Source organism: Pleurodeles waltl, chromosome 8, assembly GCF_031143425.1.
Source record: "Pleurodeles waltl isolate 20211129_DDA chromosome 8, aPleWal1.hap1.20221129, whole genome shotgun sequence".
NCBI classification, from domain to species: Eukaryota; Metazoa; Chordata; class Amphibia; order Caudata; family Salamandridae; genus Pleurodeles; species Pleurodeles waltl.
Window position 1 is genome coordinate 883,058,074 of NC_090447.1, and position 22,373 is coordinate 883,080,446.

At 44.7% G+C, this 22,373-nt stretch overlaps 1 long non-coding RNA gene across 1 annotated transcript in view; it reads left to right on the forward strand.

Annotated features, from left to right (window-relative positions):
- Nucleotides 1–20,272, forward strand: part of LOC138249174 (uncharacterized) — a 44,234-nt gene extending 23,962 nt beyond the window's left edge. The window contains exon 3 of the long non-coding RNA XR_011194759.1: nt 20,163–20,272. This is a non-coding gene — a long non-coding RNA (uncharacterized lncRNA). The remainder of the gene's footprint in view (nt 1–20,162) is intronic.
- The last annotated feature ends 2,101 nt before the right edge of the window (nt 20,273–22,373 follow it).

The following is a 22,373-nucleotide window of genomic DNA, read 5'->3' on the forward strand; positions in this document are numbered from 1 at the left end:
AGCACCGGTCAGCAGTGGTAAAGTGCCCAGAGTCCTAAAACCAACAAAAACAGGTAAAATAAATAAGAGGATGGAGGCAAAAGGTTTGAGGGTGACCCTGCAAAGATGACCATGTCCAAAAGTCTGGCAAGTGGGTGCACTTGCCAGGTCAAACTGGTAGTTTAAAACTGCACACATAGACACTGCAGGTCTGGAATATATTTTCAGGGCTAATCATGTGGGTGGCACAATCAGTGCTGCAGGCCCACTAGTTACATTTGATTAACAGGCCCTGGGCACCTCTTGTGCAATTTACTAGGGACTTACTAGTACATCAGATATCCCAATTATGGAGAAAAACAATCACCAATCCAGTTTAGGCAGAGAGCACTTGCACTTTAGCACTGGTCAGCAGTGGTAAAGTGCCCATAGTCCTAAAACCAGCAAAAATAGGTCAGAAAAAATACAATGAAGAAGGCAAAAAGTTTGGGGATATCCTTGAAAATGGCCATTTCCAACATGTGTACCCTGGCCTTGTGGTGCTTGTGCCATGTACCCTTCCAGGCTCAGTGTATCCATCTCTTATTTTTGCTGTTGCCAGAGCGTACCTAGGCTGTTGCTATGCTGAATATTTTGCAGGTATCAGTCAACTTTCAGTGCACTGCCTACCCTCATCTCATAAAGGGATCAAGGACCCTGTGAAATTTTTTCCAACACTCCCGCTGCAACTGTGGGCATCAGGGGTAGGGATGCCAGGGCCAAATCTACTTGGTATTTGGACAAGCTGGCAGCCTGCTGCAGTCAGGTGGGTTCTTCTCCAAGGGCAGCATTGGGAAAACTCTGTATGAAATACTTCACTTTGATCACACCATATCTTCTTGCAAGGCATGATGTGAGTCATCTTGGATAAGGGAAACACCCTCATTGACCAATAGTGGAATATATTTTGTGATATTCTCCACTGTGAGTTGTGGCCTCTTCATGTCTAATTAAAACTAGGATTCTACCATTGTGTGCAACGTACAGCAGTCAATTTCTCCTTAATGCCTGTTCCATCCAGGCAGCCACTTCACAAGTTTTACAAAACAAGCATTTGCAAGGCTATAGGTCTCATGTTTGCTCGAGTTAAAGCTATTAGCATTGTAAACTCCTAACCGGACTTATCTTGCCACATAAACTGAAAATGAAAAGTAAAATAGTTTCACATAACTAACTTGAGTTTTCTTGCCACATAAACTGAAAATGAAAAGTAAAACAGTTTCACATAAGTGAGCCGATGGCCACCATGAGTGCAAAGCACACAAAAGGAAACAAGTTTGCTCGCAGTGAAACGTATCGGCAAAAGTGCAATTAACCATGTAACCAGCAAAGGTGCAAATATCCCTGTAACATGGTTGATGTCATGCAAAGTGCTCGACTACTGCCCAACGAGATCACGCTGCCTATGAAATAAAGAGAAAAAGTAGTCCAAAAATCATACGGAAAACATGGAGCCTCATATGTTTTCAGTAGTTGGCCGGTGCGCTCGAGGCGGGCTAAACACTGGAAAAGGCATGACGTATGCATGCCTTTCACTAATTAAATCAAGCAAATTTTAAAAGGCAAGCCCATGAACCAACCAAACTGATAGGCGTGACATGATCGTTGTTAAAAGCCCACAGAGGGATTACACCAGGGATAGGGCACTTTGCGCTCGATCCTAAAAAATGAAAATGCATCATCTCCATTGCAGTTCATGGACCCTTCATCGTGCGTGCACTGCAGGGAAGCTCTCCTTTGGCGAGATAATACCCCACCTGGTCACTCAAATAGTGTCCTACTACAAAGAGGAAGATCAGCAATGGGACAGAAACAACGCCCCCTCGCTATACTGCTATTATACTCTTTTTTTAGATGACATGAACATTGGCCGATAGCTACAGAGCCTGAATTATAAAAGCAATAGTGTGAAGAGTACACGTTTATTGGTAGAGATTAATCAGGGGTATGTTAAATCCCTCAGTTTCCATCCAGTCAATAACTACATTTATTTCAGGGTATTGTTGGAATAATACTTGGGAAATCTATTTTGCTGGCGAAATGGGGTGTCTCATTCAGAGCACAATAACTCGTCTGCTCTAAAGTAAACTGTACCTAGAAAAAAATACCCCTTGAGTTCAAGCCCTGGCAGCCAGCAAGACAGTAAAAAAAAACAGAACTCAGATACAAAGAGAATGTGCTCTAAAACATTGTTGCATAGCAACGGAGAACTTGTTTGCACAGCATTGTTGTAAGTCCTTGGTATTAGCATTTTCTGTGAGGAAGCTTAGCCTTTGCAACATATTTTTCATATTTCCTCAAACGCAGCAATTTATTCTTGTAATGCGAGAAAGCACTGAAGGAATATCTCCTCTTTGCAGAACAGATCTATTTAAAACGGCTGCTCGGTGTGCAGAGCCTGCTAGTTGCCCGCCCTTGACAGATATGCACGTGCTGAAAAGCTACTCTGTCATCATCGAATAAAAATTGTTCGCAAAATAAAAACGGCAAATGTTTCTTTCCTGCTGGATTACGATGCTGCGGCCCCCGGATTTTATTATTGATAGAATGTCTTGTTACTTTGTACTCCATTTGTTTTTCTTTCGTGCTGAGTGTGAACGGTGGGGGGGGGGGGGGGGGGGGGGGGGGGGAGGAGGGTCCAATTGATGTTTGCTACCCCCGCCAATGCCTGTGTTGTGCTGAATAGACAGAAGCTGAGGTGGGGGCGTAACGCAGGATCATGTAACCCCTACTCCAGATGTGTGTGGGGTGGGGAACTCTATAGGGGCCGCCTTTCCCTTGGAGGGGGCATTCATCCAAAGGTCAATGAATACAGGGAGTGCAGAATTATTAGGCAAATGAGTATTTTGACCACATCATCCTCTTTATGCATGTTGTCTTACTCCAAGCTGTATAGGCTCGAAAGCCTACTACCAATTAAGCATATTAGGTGATGTGCATCTCTGTAATGAGAAGGGGTGTGGTCTAATGACATCAACACCCTATATCAGGTGTGCATAATTATTAGGCAACTTCCTTTCCTTTGGCAAAATGGGTCAAAAGAAGGACTTGACAGGCTCAGAAAAGTAAAAAATAGTGAGATATCTTGCAGAGGGATGCAGCACTCTTAAAATTGCAAAGCTTCTGAAGCGTGATCATCGAACAATCAAGCGTTTCATTCAAAATAGTCAACAGGGTCGCAAGAAGCGTGTGGAAAAACCAAGGCGCAAAATAACTGCCCATGAACTGAGAAAAGTCAAGCGTGCAGCTGCCACGATGCCACTTGCCACCAGTTTGGCCATATTTCAGAGCTGCAACATCACTGGAGTGCCCAAAAGCACAAGGTGTGCAATACTCAGACATGGCCAAGGTAAGAAAGGCTGAAAGACGACCACCACTGAACAAGACACACAAGCTGAAACGTCAAGACTGGGCCAAGAAATATCTCAAGACTGATTTATTTAAGGTTTTATGGACTGATGAAATGAGAGTGAGTCTTGATGGGCCAGATGGATGGGCCCGTGGCTGGACTGGTAAAGGGCAGAGAGCTCCAGTCCGACTCAGACGCCAGCAAGGTGGAGGTGGAGTACTGGTTTGGGCTGGTATCATCAAAGATGAGGTTGTGGGGCCTTTTCGGGTTGAGGATGGAGTCAAGCTCAACTCCCAGTCCTACTGCCAGTTCCTGGAAGACACCTTCTTCAAGCAGTGGTACAGGAAGAAGTCTGCATCCTTCAAGAAAAACATGATTTTCATGCAGGGCAATGCTCCATCACACGCGTCCAAGTACTCCACAGCGTGGCTGGCAAGAAAGGGTATAAAAGAAGGAAATCTAATGACATGGCCTCCTTGTTCACCTGATCTGAACCCCATTGAGAACCTGTGGTCCATCATCAAATGTGAGATTTACAAGGAGGGAAAACAGTACACCTCTCTGAACAGTGTCTGGGAGGCTGTGGTTGCTGCTGCACGCAATGTTGATGGTGAACAGATCAAAACACTGACAGAATCCATGGATGGCAGGCTTTTGAGTGTCCTTGCAAAGAAAGGTGGCTATATTGGTCACTGATTTGTTTTTGTTTTGTTTTTGAATGTCAGAAATGTATATTTGTGAATGTTGAGATGTTATATTGGTTTCACTGGTAATAATAAATAATTGAAATGGGTATATATTTGTTTTTTGTTAAGTTGCCTAATAATTATGCACAGTAATAGTCACCTGCACACACAGATATCCCCCTAACATAGCTAAAACTAAAAACAAACTAAAAACTACTTCCAAAAATATTCAGCTTTGATATTAATGAGTTTTTTGGGTTCATTGAGAACATGGTTGTTGTTCAATAATAAAATTAATCCTCAACAATACAACTTGCCTAATAATTCTGCACTCCCTGTATCTGTGAAATTTGTGAGACTCAGGAGTCCCTCCTCACATTCTGGGGGGGCATCTTCATTTTACGCCACTGAGCCGAGGGAGGGGAGGGTTGCTCTCCTGCAAGTAGTAACTGCTGGAGAGCTCCTTTCGGTGTCTGTTCATTTTCTTCACTGTACCCTTTTACTATCTTCTTCTTCTCATTATCACTCTTTCACTCTCTTGCCAGCCGTTATGAATTTCCGGTTGCAAAGCTGCACCCGCTGTCAGCCCAGTGCTGGGAGTGTCACGGTGGCTGTGCACCAGTGATGGACAGAAAGTGTCTGAGGAAAATAAGAGAATGAGTCCAGGAGATCGAAAGAAAAGAGAGAGCGATGAAAAAAGGGACAGGCTGAACGAACTAGACTTTACAAAGGTGTAGCTTTAAAGCACCATGTAGGACCAACACTTGTGGGAATGCTGGTAATAAACCTATTAACCTCGGAATTTTCCAAATGCTTTGTGCAGTTGGAAACTTATGGGGTCATTTATAATTTGACAGGTGTTGGAAAAGTCCTCTACATGGTAGTGGACCAGTGCTTAATTTGTGCATGTTGTTGCCGGTGCTGAGCACCCCAAGCCGACCCGGAGATCCTCTCCAACTACCGCCCCATCTCCCTCCTCCCGTTCACCGCCAAGGTTGCAGAGAAATTAGTCAACACTCGCCTATCCCACTTCCTCGAAGAAACCAACACCCTTGACCCCGCACAATCTGGGTTCCGCAAGAACCACAGCACAGAAACCGCCCTCATCGCATGCACTGACGACATCAGGACCAAAGTCGACAAAGGCGAGACCGTCTGTAGGAAGTTGGCTCTATATGCACTATTTCAAGGTAAGGAATAGTATGCACAGAGTCCAAGGGTTCCCCTTAGAGGTAAGATAGTGGCAAAAAGAGATAATACTAATGCTCTATTTTGTGGTAGTGTGGTCGAGCAGTAGGTTTATCAAAGGAGTAGTGTTAAGCATTTGTTGTACATACACAAGCAATAAATGAGGAACACACACTCAAAGACAATTCCAGGCCAATAGGTTTTTGTATAGAAAAATATATTTTCTTAGTTTATTTTAAGAACCACAGGTTCACATTTTACATGTAATACTTTAAATGAAAGGTATTGCAGGTAAGTACTTTAGGAACTTTGAATAATCACAATAGCATATATACTTTTCAAATAAATCACATATAGCTATTTTAAAACTAGACAGTGCAATTTTCACAGTTCCTAGGGGGAGTAAGAGTTTGTTAGTTCTTGCAGGTAAGTAAACCACCTACGGGGTTCAAGTTTGGGTCCAAGGTAGCCCACCGTTGGGGGTTCAGAGCAACCCCAAAGTTACCACACCAGCAGCTCAGGGCCGGTCAGGTGCAGAGTTCAAAGTGGTGCCCAAAACGCATAGGCTTCAATGGAGAAGGGGGTGCCCCGGTTCCAGTCTGCCAGCAGGTAAGTATCCGCGTCTTCGGAGGGCAGACCAGGGGGGTTTTGTAGGGCACCGGGGGGGGGGGACACAAGTTAGCACAGAAAGTACACCCTCAGCAGCACGGGGGCCGCCGGGTACAGTGTGCAAACACACGTCGGGTTTCCAATGGAAATCAATGGGAGACCAAGGGGTCTCTTCAGCGATGCAGGCAGGCAAGGGGGGGGCTCCTCGGGGTAGCCACCACCTGGGCAAGGGAGAGGGCCTCCTGGGGGTCACTCCTGCACTGGAGTTCCGATCTTTCAGGTCCTGGGGGCTGCGGGTGCAGAGTCTTTTCCAGGCGTCGGGATCTGGGAGTCAGGCAGTCGCGGTCAGGGGGAGCCTCAGGATTTCCTCTGCAGGCGTCGCTGTGGGGGCTCAGGGGGGGCAACTCTGGCTACTCACAGTCTCGTAGTCGCCGGGGAGTCCTCCCTGAAGTGTTGTTTCTCCACAAGTCGAGCTGGGGGTGTTCGGTGCAGAGTAGCACGTCTCACGCTTCGGGCGGGAAACGCAGTTGTCTTGAAGTTGCTTCTTTGGAAACAAAGTTGCAGTCTTGGGTGAACAGAGCCGCTGTCCTCTGGAGTTTCTTGGTCCTTCTAGAGCAGGGCAGTCCTCTGAGGATTCAGAGGTCGCTGGTCCTGGGGAAAGCGTCGCTGGAGCAGTGTCTTTAGAAGGGGGGAGACAGGCCGGTAGAGCTGGGGCCAAAGCAGTTGGTTTCTCCGTCTTCTCTGCAGGGTTTTTCAGCTTAGCAGTCCTTTTCTTCTTAGGTTGCAGGAATCTGAGTTCCAAGGTTCTGGGGAGCCCCTAAATACTGAATTTAGGGGTGTGTTTAGGTCTGGGAGGGCAGAAGCCAATGGCTACTGTCCTTGAGGATGGCTACACCCTCTTTGTGCCTCCTCCCTGAGGGGAGGGGGGCACATTCCTATCCCTATTGGGGGAATCCTCCATCTGCAAGATGGAGGATTTCTAAAAGTCAGAGTCACTTCAGCTCAGGACACCTTAGGGGCTGTCCTGACTGGCCAGTGACTCCTCCTTGTTTTTCTCATTATCTCTCCTGGACTTGCCGCCAAAAGTGGGGGCTGTGTCCAGGGGGCAGGCATCTCCACTAGCTGGAGTGCCCTGGGGCATTGTAACACGAAGCCTGAGCCTTTGAGGCTTACTGCTAGGTGTTACAGTTCCTGCAGGGGGGAGGTGTGAAGCACCTCCACCCACAGCAGGCTTTTGTTTCTGTCCTCAGAGAGCACAAAGGCCCTCACCACATGGGGTCAGAAACTCGTCTCTCAGCAGCAGGCTGGCACAGACCAGTCAGTCCTGCACTGAACAATTGGGTAAAATACAGGGGGCATCTCTAAGATGCACTCTGTGTGCATTTTTTAATAAATCCAACACTGGCATCAGTGTGGGTTTATTATTCTGAGAAGTTTGATACTAAACTTCCCAGTATTCAGTGTAGCCATTATGGAGCTGTGGAGTTCATTTTTGACAGACTCCCAGACCATATACTCTTATGGCTACCCTGCACTTACAATGTCTAAGGTTTTGCTTAGACACTGTAGGGGCATAGTGCTCATGCACCTATGCCCTCACCTGTGGTATAGTGCACCCTGCCTTAGGGCTGTGAGGCCTGCTAGAGGGGTGACTTACCTATGCCACAGGCAGTGTGAGGTTGCCATGGCACCCTCAGGGGAGTGCCATGTCGACTTAGTCATTTTCTCCCCACCAGCACACACAAGCTGGCAAGCAGTGTGCCTGTGCTGAGTGAGGGGTCCCTAGGGTGGCATAAGACATGCTGCAGCCCTTAGAGACCTTCCCTGGCATCAGGGCCCTTGGTACCAGGGGTACAAGTTACAAGGGACTTACCTGGGTGCCAGGGTTGTGCCAATTGTGGAGACAATGGCACATTTTAGATGAAAGAACACTGGTGCTGGGGCCTGGTTAGCAGGGTCCCAGCACACTTCTCAGTCAAGTCAGCATCCGTATCAGGCAAAAAGTGGGGGGTAACTGCAACAGGGAGCCATTTCTTTACACCGTCGCACTCATCCTCCTAGACCTCTCCGCAGCTTTTGACACCGTCTGCCACCACACACTCCGCACACGCCTCCACAACATAGGAATCCGCCACAAAGCCTTAGACTGGCTCTCCTCCTTCCTCACCGACCGAACCCAGAAAGTCCGCCTCCCGCCCTTCCACTCCAACACTACCAAGATCACCTGCGGAGTCCCCCAAGGGTCCTCACTCAGCCCCACACTCTTCAACATCTACATGATCCCCCTAGCCAACATTCTCAGAGCAAACGGAATCACCATCCTCTCACATGCAGATGACACCCAACTCATCCTCTCCCTCACCCGCAACCCCACCACCGCCAAAACCAACCTACACGCTGCTCTCCTAGGCACCGCCAACTGGATGACCACTAACCATCTCAAGCTCAACTCAAACAAAACCGAAGTCATCATCTTCGGCCCCAACAAAACCACATGGGACGCCTCCTGGTGGCCCACCGCCCTAGGCCCCGCACCCACCCCCGCAACCCACGCACGCAACCTCGGCATCATCCTCGACCCCGCCCTCTCCATGACACAGCAAATCAATGCTCTAACCTCCTCCTGCTTCCACACACTCCACACCCTGAAAAAATCCTTCAAATGGATCACCCCTGAGACCAGAAAGACAGTCACCCACGCACTCATCAGCAGCAGACTGGACTTCGGCAACGCCCTCTACGCCGGCACCACACTCAAACTCAAACGCAAACTCCAAAGAATCCAGTACACAGCCGCGCGCCTCGTCCATGGCCTTCCCCGACACGAACGAATCTCACCACACCTCAGATCCCTACACTGGCTCCCCATAGACAAGAGAATCACATTCAAGATCCTCATCCACGCACAGAAATCCCTCCACACTACCGGCCCAACCTACCTCAATGAAAGAGTAAACTTCCACACTCCCACACGCAACCTCCGATCAGCCGACCTCACCCTAGCCACAGTCCCCCGCATTCTGCACACCACCACAGGAGGCAGGTCTTTCTCCTACCTCGCCCCCAAAACCTGGAACTCCCTCCCCACGACCTTTGCAAAACCAAAGACCTACTAGTCTTCAGAAAGAACCTCAAGACTTGGCTGTTCGACCAGTGACCTTCCCAGCTCCTTTTTTAACCTGTGTCACCAGTGTGAGGCCTACAGGCTCAGTCACTTAGAGTTTAGCTGCTATTTGCTTAACTCATCTTTGGCCTACCTAGGTTTGGTGTGCAGTGCTATACACCGCATGAGTGGAGTGTCTGCGCTGGGTATATGTGTATAATGCAATACTGAGGGGGTCATTCTGACCCCGGCGGTCCAGGGTTGGCGGGAGCACCGGCAACAGGCTGGCGGTGCCCTGCAGGGCATTCTGACCGCGGCGGTTTGGCCGCGGTCAGAAGAGGAAAACCGGCGGTCTCCCGCCGGTTTTCCGCTGCCCAAAAGAATCCTCCATGGCGGCGCAGCTCGCTGCGCCTCCATGGGGATTCTGACACCCCATACCGCCATCCTGTTCCTGGCGGCTCTGCCGCCAGGAACAGGATGGCGGTATGGGGTGTTGTGGGGCCCCTGGGGGCCCCTGCAGTGCCCTTCCAATGGCATGGGCACTGCAGGGGCCCCCGTAAGAGGGCCCCACTTTGAATTTCACTGTCTGCATTGCAGACAGTGAAATTCACGACGGGTGCAACTGCACCCGTCGCACCTTCCCACTCCGCCGGCTCCATTCAGAGCCGGCGTCCTCGTGGGAAGGTTGTTTTCCACTGGGCTGGCGGGCGGCCTTTTGGCGGTCGCCCGCCAGCCCAGTGGAAAACCCAGAATCACTGCAGCGGTCTTACGACCGCGGTGCGGTATTCTGGAGGGGGAACTCTGGTGGGCGGCCTCCGCCGCCCGCCAGAGTTAGAATCACCCCCTGAGTCATGTGTGAGTAGTAAATGTGTGTGCTGGATGCATGTCTGCCCATGATTGGTACTGTACATGAAGAATGTAGTGCTGCGCAGTGCATGCGATGTATATGTGCCTATGAGTGATACATTACATGAAGGATACAGTGCGTGTATGCTAAATGTATGTGCTGGATGTATGTGTGCCTAAGAGTGGTACAGTACATGAAGGCTATAGTGCTATGCAGTGTTTGTAGTCTGTATAATTTCATGGGGTGTATGTGTGCCTGCAAATGGTACAATATTTGGAAGGGTCTGGGTTCCATTAGAGGTAGAGGAATATCCCTAGACAGATTTGAGTATTGCTGTAATCCTGTAAGCTGGGTGGGACACACACTGGAGAGGAGAGTACCAGACTTCCCCTGTATACTTCAAAGACTGCTCTTTTATTCAGTGAACAAGGAAGAAAGGCACATTTCAGGAAGGAGACGGAGCTGTTAAGAAAATCATAAAGAGTATAAAGGGCTGAGGCCCTGAGCCAACCTTTTGATACACATATGACTGTGGCTGGCTTCACGTATGAACTCTAGTCACTCTCATTACTCTGTTGTGGGGCTATCAGCTTTGGGGTTGCTCCTGGTATGACAGACTGTTTTCAGCAGGAAGAGAGTATAAAGGAGTGGGCATTTAAAAAGAAGCAAACCCCCAAAATAATCTTCAAAGACTCAGACTCTAACTCACATTTGTTTTCTCATAGTGGACTGTAAGTAGGGGAGCTTGAGACCCTAAAATGATCATCTGTCAAGCAGCCAGATGGGCTGTGTGAGGATGAGAAGCTCTGCAACCTATGACCAGGACTTGGGACCAAAGACTGCTAGTCTCCCTGCTAGGTGAGGGGACATCACCCAGGAAACCTAAGAATACCTGTCCTGAGGCATCTGCTTGTCAATACCAGTGTGCCTGTGACGAGGAGGAGAGTGTTGGAGGGAGCGAGGTCTAGTGGGGAGCCTTGTTGAGTGGACTTCTTTTGCAAGGTGTGAGGAGATCGCTGCTGCACTGTTTGAGTTGTTGCTAGTGTTCAGGATGAAGTGTGCAGACCTATTATGTAAGATGAGGGCCACAGTGAATTGAGCCTTGTGCATCCCTGAGCCAAGTGGGCCAGAGCATATGCATATTGAGGAGTCCGTGACCCTGTATGGCAGGACGGTCTGCCGCAAGAATGTTGCCATGCTGTGAGGGCCATAGTCCTTGTGTCATTGTGAGCCACGACCTTGTATGCCAGGAGGGGCCACCGTTGTGGACTTCGCTTCCAGACTGGAGCCTGTGTTCATAGAGGATACATATGCCCGAAGGGGTCACTGGGAGCAACAAGATAAGCCGCCTGAGCCACCCTCCTCCGCCGCTGGAGAAAAGAGCCCACCATGTGAGTACCTGCGCACTATCAACAAGAGACCCGCTTCAGTATCATTGCATCACCACTTTACCAGTAAGTGTATCAGACACTTAGTTTGCAAGGATGAGCCACAGAGAACCTCCAGTTGCTTTGGTGGCACGACTGCGTGAGAGGAACTCCGCCCAGTGACCTCTGCTTGCCCTGTAGCCCTCTGAAATGGGTTTTGACAGCAGGTGACCTGCAACATTGGCTCTGGCCTCTGGTCTCCTGGCGGGGCCAAGTGGTGATTATATTTGGCGTTCTTTGCCTATACAGTGTGGATGTCTGCAGCAAAAGGTCATGTACTGCTACTGTGGATACACATTTGTCATGATTAACGCTGAGTGGGCTGCAAAGCTTTTTTGACCTGCTGGGCATTTTTCTCTTTCAGACACAGACTCCCAAAACATGGGGGTAGTTTCTGAAAATGCCAATGGGCCTGGCGTACAAAGAGTTTTCTCCCTGCACACATGAGGATTGCAGATTAATTTCCTATTGTTGCCATGTCTTCTGGGTGGCGGGCCAGTGATGTGATTATATCAATGCATTTCCATATGTGGTATAAACTGAGGCCTGTGGTTCCTCAGTGTCTAAATGTGTTGAGGCACAGCAATTGTGGTGGCTGGGCAATGATTAAACTCAAAAAGACTTCCATAGAGTCTCAACCTCATGTGAGAAGTTCCCTTCTACTTGCAGACAAATTGTGCTAGTCTGACAAGCTCATTATTTTAATCTTTTCTTTGCTTAATATGCAGTTCAAACAGTTGACTATCTCTGCTTAGCCAGTGAGATAGCTCAGTTTTCCGTGGCCTGAAAAGCGAATACTTTGCAGCCTCAGAGGTAGGTCTCCTGTATATTGTAAAATTAAGTACGTCTTTGTCTTTGTCACCTGAGGGATAGCTTTGCTTTTAAAAGCAAAGACCTGTAAAATCTATGTAACCCCAGATAATGCTCTGCTAGATAAAGCCAAACCCTATTGAAGATTGAACCTGTAGGCCTGATTCACAAAAAACATACACTTTTTAGTAAGTTTACACTGTTGACTATGTTTACTAGTTTTCGGGTATTCACAAACTGCACTTTTGTAGTAACATATTTTTGCAGTAAGTTCAGCACTATACACAGCCAATTCCTGGTAGGGACATACTACAAAAGTGTAAGTTACTAGAAAAGTGCAGTTTGTGAATACCAAAAAGTAGTAAATGTACTAAAAAATTTAAGTTACTAAGAACTGCAGTTTGTGAATCAGGCTCAAGGAACCTAAGTTACAGCCATACAGAGGAAGCCTGAGATAAAGCTCTACTTCGTGAAACGTATGTCTGAAAGGTCTTTTACCTTGCATTGTAAGGCTTGAGCAAACAAATTCTATGTCAGGACCAGAGGCTCCGATTATGCTATCTCTCTCTTTACTGACCCAAACAGCAGCCAATCAAAATACAGTAAATGAAAAAACTACACATCCCATGATGCTTATCACTTAGTCACATGGTCCAATCACCAACATCGACCTTAGTCCATAAATGTCTTGACCCACGATGTCACTTCCTCTTTTTTTGCTGCTCCGCAGCAGATAAGTACACATATTTTTGTTTTCTAAAATGTCCTTTGCATGTGTGTTCATGGCATTGTATTGTATTAATCTGTAATAGCGACGCAATTTCACACGCTTTGTATAACATTTGAAGCTCTCCTCGCGCTGTGTATTTTCGGCGTTTTGCCGGTTTATTGCCCATTTTTCCTTTGGTGGAGCAGGAGCGGACTACGTGTGGATCACGTAGTCCTTTTCTATTTCTACTCCTCGCGCCCTCGTGTGTCGGAGACGAGTCGATTCTCAGTTTTTCTTACATCTGAAAGATCGACTCGTCTTTCCCATAGCGCACTGGCCAGGAGCCCTGTTCTGTTGTGTTCCTCTTGCTCCCTGACGCCCAGCTCTAAGATAATAGCGTGGGCTGTAAAATAAAAGAGGCTCCAGCCTAGAGTGCTTCACAGGCAGCTCCCTCCACACTCTATATTGGGCTCTGTTATTGCCTGTGAGGGTTTTTTGCACTCCCTCTACCTTTTGGGACAATTTTGGTCCTTTATATTATACTTTGTATTATACTTTATTTTGTTCATTCTTTATTATGGCTCAGTGGAATGACCAAGAGGCAGAATATTACACTGATGAGATAGGTAACCAAATGGAGGTTAACCTAGTGGAAGCCCTTGATACTAGGGTTCAACAATCTGTGAATGATGCCCTGGTGAGAGCCTTAGGACCTTTTTCAGGTAAACCTTTTGATTACGCATGTTCCCAGGGTTGGATTCAAGGCCAACACTCGCAACCCGAAGGAACAAAAGTAAAATCTAAAGCAAAAAATTTAGAAGACTCACTCACAGGTTCTAGTGAGGTACACGCCAACGCTTTTGATAAACTGCGCAAGAAACGTGGAGGGGAACACAACTATAGCTCCAAGAAGGATGCTTCCTTTTCCCCTTCCTCGTCAGATAAGGATTCTTCTTCCAATGACTCGGATGCTCCGGGTCCCAGCAAAAAAAGCAAAAAAGTTGGTTCCACCATGTTAAGTTTTGGATTTTGACCCTACTGAAATTATGCATCCTAGAGTTGCCAATTGGGTTCCTTCTCCTGAGGTGGCCCAATATGTCCAGTCTAACATTAGGAAAAGTTTTGACAAAGAGGTAAGGTCTTGTCTTTGGGCAGAATGCCCCAGACCAGATCTAGAAGGTAAGGTCTCTGATACCCCAGAGATTGATCCCACTATGGTGATGTTCATGAGAAAGTTTGCAAAAGATCCTAAAAAAGGTTTGGATAGATCATGGCTTAATTGTCAAGACAAACTGCTGGACTTGACTGGCCATTTGACGAAAATTCTCAAGATGGCCTTTCTGGCTAAAGAGTCAGACTCTCCTGTGGACACGGATGTTCTAATTGGCTGGGCCCAGAGAGCCATTTGTCAACTTGGTAACACTAACTGCGCTATATCATCAGAACGCAGAAAATCCATACTGATGTACATTGACCCTAAACTGTCTGATTTAGCTTCCTCTGAAGCTGGCCCTTCTGCCAATGGTCTTCTTTTTGGGTCTTCCTTTATTAAAGAGCTGGCCAAGTTCTGTTCCACTTTTTCCTCACTGGACAAGGCCCAGATGTCACTTAAGAAAGAGTTTAGACGGGCCTTTTTGTCAGGGCTGGTCGTTACGGAAGACGCATGCCCGGCCGAGGAACGTTCAATGGTCCTCAGAACTATTACCCCAGAGGGAGAGGAGGTTGGTACGGAGAGCAAGACTCCACCTTCTACCCTACACGCCCCAGAGGAGGTCGTCCTTGTTTCCACAGACGTTCCCGCAGGGGACCACAAGGAGCAATATGAGACACAAGTTACTCAGGTGGGCATTATTCCTTTCTCACAAGTGACTCTTGGGGGCAGAGTGGGATTGTTTTTAAAAAACTGGAGGAAGATCACTGGGGATCCTTGGATTCTCCAAACTGTTTTGGGCTTTCACCTAGAGTTTATCAGTATGCCCAAGCAACACAACCCTCCTCTCCAGATGTGTTTTTCCCTAGCAAATCAAGATTTTATAGACAAAGAAGTTCAGGCATTACTGGACAAAAGTGCCATACAGTTTTCCGCCCCTCACCCTTCTGGTTTCCTAAGCCCCATATTTGTAGTAGCCAAAAAAGGGGGAGATCATTGTCTAGTCTTGAATTTAAAGGACTTCAATCATTGGATTCTGTACAGTCACTTCAAGATGGAGGGAATTCCCATGTTGAGAGATATTCTATTAGAAGGAGACTGGATGATCCGCCTGGACCTAAAAGATGCATATCTGTTGATCCCAATTTTCCCTCCTCACAGGAGATTTCTTCAATTCCTGTGGAAGGGTCATTGCCTAGAGTTTTTTGCTCTTCTGTTTGGCCTTTCATCAGCCCCTTGGTGCTTCACAAAGCTACTGAGACTTGTGATGGAATGGTTAAGATCCAAGGGAGTCCGTCTGATCATATATCAGGACGATATTTTACTGATGGCTCAGTCTCCCCAATCCCTTCTAATTCATTTGAACTGGACCATCAATCTTCTGCAAGATTTAGGTTTCCTTATCAATGTGCAGAAGTCATTATTGAAACCGACTCAGGTGATAGACCTCCTTGGTTTCCAGATAGACTCAGTCCTATGTCAACTAATTTTTCCCTCTCAATAAATTCGCAACATCAAGAGGGAATTGAGATCTATTCTGGCCAGTCCGACTGTATCCTTGAGGATCATTTCCAGGGTAGTGGGACTACTACCCTTGTCTATTCAGGCAATCTTCCCAGCCCCTTTACACTACCGTGCTCTGCAGAGACTCAAAATCAGACATCTTCAACAGGGTCTGTGTTACTCGGAACAGATTCCATTGACTGTTGAGGTGAAATCGGAGATTCAATGGTGGCTCCATCACATGGAAGCCTGGAACGGCAGAGCGATGTTCGGTTCTCACCCAGAGGTGGTGATCGAGTCCAATGCCAGTCGTTAGGGGTGGGGAGCCCGTTGCAACTCTATAGTGACAAATCTACTACGATGGCCAGAATGGGAACAAACCCTGCACATCAATTGCCTGGAACTACTAGCGGGCTCTTTTGTCATAAAGAGTCTTTCCCTGCAGAAGACAGATTGCTGCATTCTATTACGGATGGACAGTGTCTCAGCAGTGAGATATGTCAACAAGCTGGGGGGACGAAATCCTGAATTTTGGCAGAAATTGCCAAGGATTTTTGGCATTATTGTCTAACTCAATGTCTGGTGGTCTTAGCGGAATATCTCCCGGGAGACCAGAACACAATAGCAGATTGGAATTCCAGGTACCTGACAGATCCCAGCGACTGGAAACTAGATCCAGTGATTTTCTCTCAGATAATCAAGGAGTGGGGCAATTGCAAAGTGGATCTTTTTGCTTCTCGGCTCAACTTCCAGATTCCAAAATTCTACAGTTGGCGCCCAGACCCTTATGCACTGAAGACAGTTGCATTTCTCCAAGATTGGTCTCAGTTTCGGGGGTATGCTTTCCTCCGTTTCTGATGATTGCCAGGGTACTATCTCAGGTACGGAGACAGAAGGCAGAGATCATCCTAGTGACACCTTTCTGGAGAGCTCAACATTGGTTCCCAATAGCTCTGCAATTGGCTTGTGCCCCTCCTCTTCTCATTCCTCCCTGTCAGAATCTTCTATTGAATCCAGAGGGCCTTTAACATCCAATGATTTCATCAGAGAAGTTAACTCTGTTGGCCTGGTTGATTTCAGGTCAAGATGGAGTACCCCAGGCATTTCGCAACAGGCTACGGACTACATTAAACAGGCTTGGGCCGGTAGCACCCATAAAAGATATTCTTCTGCTTGGCGTAGATGGAATAGCTGGTGTGATGGAAGAGGTGTCAATCCAGGGGAAGCATATATTGAGCTGATTGTTAATTTCCTAGCAGAATTAGCAGGTTCAGGTTTGGCATATTGGACAATCAATAATATCAGATCAGCCATTTCGGCTGGCCATATTCTTATTGAGGATAAACCTGTTGGAGAACATCCTTTGATCTGTAAACTGTTGAGGGGTATCCGTTTATCCAAACCTCCTCAAGCAAAGTACTCAGTGTTATGGGATGTTAGCATTATTTTAAATTTCTTAGATTCTTGGCCTGCCAATAGATACTTGACTCGCAAACAGATTTCAGCTAAGCTGACCATGTTATTATGTCTGATTTCTTGGAAGAGGGTGTTGGATGTTAAAGCTCTAGATTAAGCTGGTTGAGTGTATTCTCCTGAAGGGGTTACCTTTACGGCTACCAGAAGGACAAAAACTAATTACAGGTCAGTATCATATCCAATGTATCCAGATAATTCAAAGTTATGTGTGGTTCAATGTTTAAAGGAGTATGAAGTGGCTACAGAGGAATTTTGACAAGATAATAATGGTCAATTATTGATTTCTTTGCAAAAACCTTTCAAACCTGATACGTCAGGTACTTTATTTAGATGGATGAGATGGTAAATGAATGAAGCGGGCATAAATACCAAACATTTTGGGGCTCATTCTGCTAGAGGGGCTATGGCCTCCAAGTCATATTCTTTAGGATCTCGTCTAGAAGACATTATGAAGGCAGCTGATTGGTCTTCAGAAATTACTTTTCGTAAGTTTTATCACACGCCAGTGTTGGATGTAGCTACTGTGGTATGGAACAGCTTTAAACTAGCATAATCGGAGCCTCCGGTCCCAACATAGAATAAAAAAATATCTAGCTTATGTGTCAAGAAATCTCAATTCTATTAAGAACACGGAGGCGAGGATTATCCCGCCCATAGGAAGATTTGTTTAGTTGACTCAGAAGTATCTGTTAATTTGATTGTATTTGATTAATATTTGTTGCCCATCCGTTTTGATTATACTGAATGATTATTAGTTTTTATTGAAATGTGTCCAATTATTTGGATATTACCTACCTTTTTTATGTTATTTATATGGTCTGAACAGCAGACTTCCTGAATCTCCTGTGCTTCTTGATGAGGATTCCTTTACTTGATTTCTTCCTGAGAGATTTTTCTCTACAAGTTTGGGCTCTTGTTGAGTTCTTGTGACTTTCGGTTGGAGTTGTTGTTCCTGACTCCTGGTTTCAAGCCTATGTAAGAAGTTTTGATTTAATTTTTTGAACATTATCTGACTTTACCAAAGAAAGAGGAAGTGACATCGTGGGTCAAGACATTTATGGACTAAGGTCGATGTTGGTGATTGGACCATGTGACTAAGTGATAAGCATCATGAGATGTGTCGTTTTTTCATTTACTGTATTTTGATTGGCTGCTGTTTGGGTCAGTAAAGAGAGAGATAGCATAATCTTCGCCTCTGTGTCCTTAATAGAATAAAAAATTCTTGATGCGTAAGCTATACATTTTTTTTATTCTTCACACCTAAAGGATTGCTCTGCAGTGTGTTGTGTGAGTTAGTCTGTAAATTGTGTGCCTTCTGAGTGATAACTCAAAGAGCCTCTAAGGCTGGGCACCATGTCGGAATATTTTTTTGTCTGACGCACAAGACTTGAAATTCTTTGTCATGCAGGCTAGGGGGTAAACTCATTGTAACCCTGAGTGTCTTGAATGTGTTAAGTATTGTAGGTTTTATTATATGTATTGTGCACTGTTTTAAATATTTGTCAGTCTTTTATGGGGAAAAGCCAAATTAAAAATTCAGAAAGAAAGAAAGACTTTCTGTGTCAAATTATTAAATGAATTATTGGAATTCTGCTTTTCACTGATTGATAGCGTTTGTACAAATATCTCACACAGTACTGTGATAATAAGTCAACATAGTTATCATTTGCATTCACCTGTTTATAGGCTTGTGTCGTATGTTTAAACACGTGATTAAAAAACCCAGTAGGTGAAGGTAAAAACCCAAAGGGACATTTGATAACTTGAAATTGTGTTTACAGGGACGCGCATGAGCCGCAATCCAAGATGGCCACCTGACCTCGGAGCTCCGCGCGTCGTCTGACACTTTTTTACCGCCGGAGCCGTTTATTATTTTTTTTTTTTGATGGCGCTCGGAATATAATGGCTGTGGGATGTTTTGGTGAACATTTTTTATGTTCTTATGGTCGCCTAGCTAATTTTCTGACTCTTTAATTACGCTTTTACATTTTTCATCATGAGAGCGGCCATTTTGAATAATTTTAGCTCATCATTAAAATGCTCTAATCTGTTTTTTCTTTGAATATTTGATGGCTCTGCTTGCAGTTTTTTGCGCAAGCCATGTAATTTATTTTTGCTGTCTCATCAACATTTATTTGGAGTTTCTGTCTCACTCGTCTCCTTATTGAAGAGTTTTATTTTTATATGGGCAAACTAAAGAAAATAAAATCTCTGTTGTATCAGTTCTCCTCAACTGACAAACTCTCGGAGTTTTTACAATTGGACACTTCTGCTGCATCGTCTTCTTCTTCCATGTCAAAGATGTCTTCCTCATTCTCTTCTTCGCCTAAAGTTTCTCAGAATATTTCTACAACTACTCATAAAAGGGTCAAACAGGACCCACCTTCACCAGTAAAATCTCCCTCACCGATCTCTCTTGAGCTTGACAAAATACGCGCATTGCGTCCTTTTATCGAAGAAACTAATTCTCGGATACAAAATCTTGATACTAAGTGGTCTCAAATGGAAGGGAGAGTCTCTCCCTTGGAGCAAAGAGTCAGTGACGTGCAGGGTGAAACACATAAAATTGCGAGTTTGGAGAAGGAAGTGGCAGCTTTGAAGACACTTGTGGAAGATTTGGAAAACAGAAACAAACGCAATAATCTTCGCCTTTATGGATTATCGGAGGGTCTTGAAGGGAGTGACCCAATTTCATTTTTCGCTTCATTCTTTCCACAGTTGGTGGGCCTTCCATCTTCTACAGTATTGAACATCCAAAGGGCGCATCGCATTGGTCATCGTACTCCGCACTCCTCCACATCTAAACCAAGAGGCGTGATTATTTTCTTTCTTGAATTTACTGATCTGTTGAAAATTCTTAATGCTGCGAAAGCCAAAAAACAAATCTCTTGGCAGGGAAGTAACATTTTCATCTCACAGGATGTGTCCAAAGCTACAGCAAACAGGAGGAAAGAATTTTTGGATCTTCGTCCACAACTTTGTGACTTGGGATCTGGTTTTGGATTACTCCATCCATGTTTGTTCAAAGTGACATATCAAAATAAGACTACTTCATATACCTCCCCTGCAGCTCTTCGTGATTTTCTAAGACTACACTCTACAAACTCTATGGAGACAGTTGGTCCCTCTACACGTTGACTATGTACATTTCTTAATCTATTATGCCCTTGTTCATTGTTCATTACCAATAAGATATAGTTGATGGTCCTTCCTATGCAGTTTATACAGTATACTATATTGACGTGACTACAGGCCCTCTTTGTTAATGTATTGTTTTCTTTTCACAGGTTCCTGGTGTTCTATAATGATTAGTTTTGCTCGTAGCCTTTGTCCGTTGATGCGTTCCGTTCCCTTGCTGTGCCGTGTTCAGTCTGTGCTGTCGTCACCCCTCCCCTATTGTTCATTCATCTCAGGTATGTTTTTGCAGTTGTCTTTATTTGACATGTACTGTCTCTTCTTTTTTTCTTGAATAATTTCCATCTTTTTTCTTTCTGTTTTCCCTTTACTCTTCTCTCTCTTTGTTTTTCTTGTTTTCCTTTCCCCTATATGTACTTTCAGTTATTTATGGTACAAAACCTTTTGTGTATATATATGGTTATGTGACGTAAACATTCAGAGTTATTTCTTGGAATGTTAAAGGATTTATTAACCCTATTAAAAGCAGAGAATTTTATCTAATTTAGCTAAATATAATCCAGACTTGGTTCTTTTACAAGAGACCCATTTGACAGATTCTGAAGCTCTGAACTTAAAAAGAGGTTGGGTGGGCAATGTTTTTACTTCTCCTTCATCTACAAAGAAAAATGGTGTAATTGTGCTCTGCTATAAAAAATTATCAGTTAAGGTTATTTCGCAAGACTCGGATTCCGATGGTAGATGGCTCTTTGTGAGGCTAAGTATGAATGGGATTATAATGACTGTTGGTAATATTTATGGTCCTAATAACTGAGATTATCTTTTTTGGCCTAATATTACTAAACAATGTTTGCATTATAATGATGATTTTTTTCTTCTTGGAGGGGATTGCAATCAAATTATTGATCCTTTTATAGATAGGCATTCTGTGTTTAACTTTTCTCCCCATAAAATGCATAAACAATTTAAGGCATTTTTCACACAATTTAATTTAATTGATTCATGGAGAACTTGTAATCCTGATAGTAGGGATTTTTCATATTATTCTCCACCACATGGGTCCTTATCTAGACTTGACCATATTTTTGTTTCTAAATCACTATCCCAAAATCTTTTTAACTCCTCTATTGAACCTATAGTAATATCTGATCATGCTCCAGTCATCACAGATGTTGACTTGCTCCCGGTGCATCCCAAGTCAAATAGGTGTCGATTTAATAATTCTTTGTTGCTTGATTCTAAATTTTCCACTTCCTTTGTTACCTTTGCAGAGGAATTTTTCCAATTTAATGAGGATTCTCACGTTTCTCCGCAATTGTTATGGGATTCGTTTAAGGCTGCAGCTCGTGGTCGTATAATAAATTTTGTCTTGAATAAAAAGAAAACTTTTAATGCCCAGCATCAATATCTGCTTCTCAAAATTAAACGGTTAGAACATCAATATTATTCTTCCTCCTCTTTTTAAACTACAAGAACTTATTCAAGCAAAAATGCAATTTAACAAAATCTCGACGGATAATGCATCCTCTTTTCTTCTACGTAGTAGTGCCCGTTATTATGGTGGTCGAAATAGATCGGGGAAACTTCTAGCTAATTATTCAAAAGTACGAAAGCAACGCCATACTGTGAAGTCTATAGTTACAGATACTGGTAAGTCCCTTTTTAAAGATGAAGATATCTTAGCTGAATTTGTTAATTATAACCAGACACTTTAAACCCCTGAGTCAGTCCCGACCTCCTTGCAGATTGATGATTATTTAAAGAACATTCCAAACCCTATAAAGACGCTTGTTGATGCCACTTCACTTGAAGTAGATATTTGTTCGTTAGAAATTTTTAAAGCCCTTCAATCTCTAAAAAAAGGTAAAACTCCTGGTCCGGATGAATTTACAGTGGAATTTTTTCTACATTTTTCTGATATTTTACTTCCTAAACTTTTTCAGCTTTTTAAATTCTTCATGGGTTCTGGTTGTATGGGGGGAACATTTCAAGAAGCTTCGATTTGCTTAATTCCAAAGGAAGGTAAGGACCATACTTTCTGTAAAAATTATAGACCAATCTCTCTTCTCAATACTGATTATAAAATCTTTGCTAAATTATTAGCTTTACGTCTTGATACCCTTTTACCTGCGCTGATAAGTAAGTAACAAAAGGGTTTTGTTAAAGGTAGACTTGCTTCTGACAACTTTAGAACATTCTTCAATGTACTAAGCAAAGCTCCCACTCTTTCGTACTTTTTAGCAGCAATTTCCATAGATGCTGAGAAAGTGTTTGATCGGTTAGACTGGTCTTTTTTATTAAAAACTTTAGCCTTGCATGGTGTAGAGCCTCATTTCATTTCATTCATCTCTTTGCTTTATAAA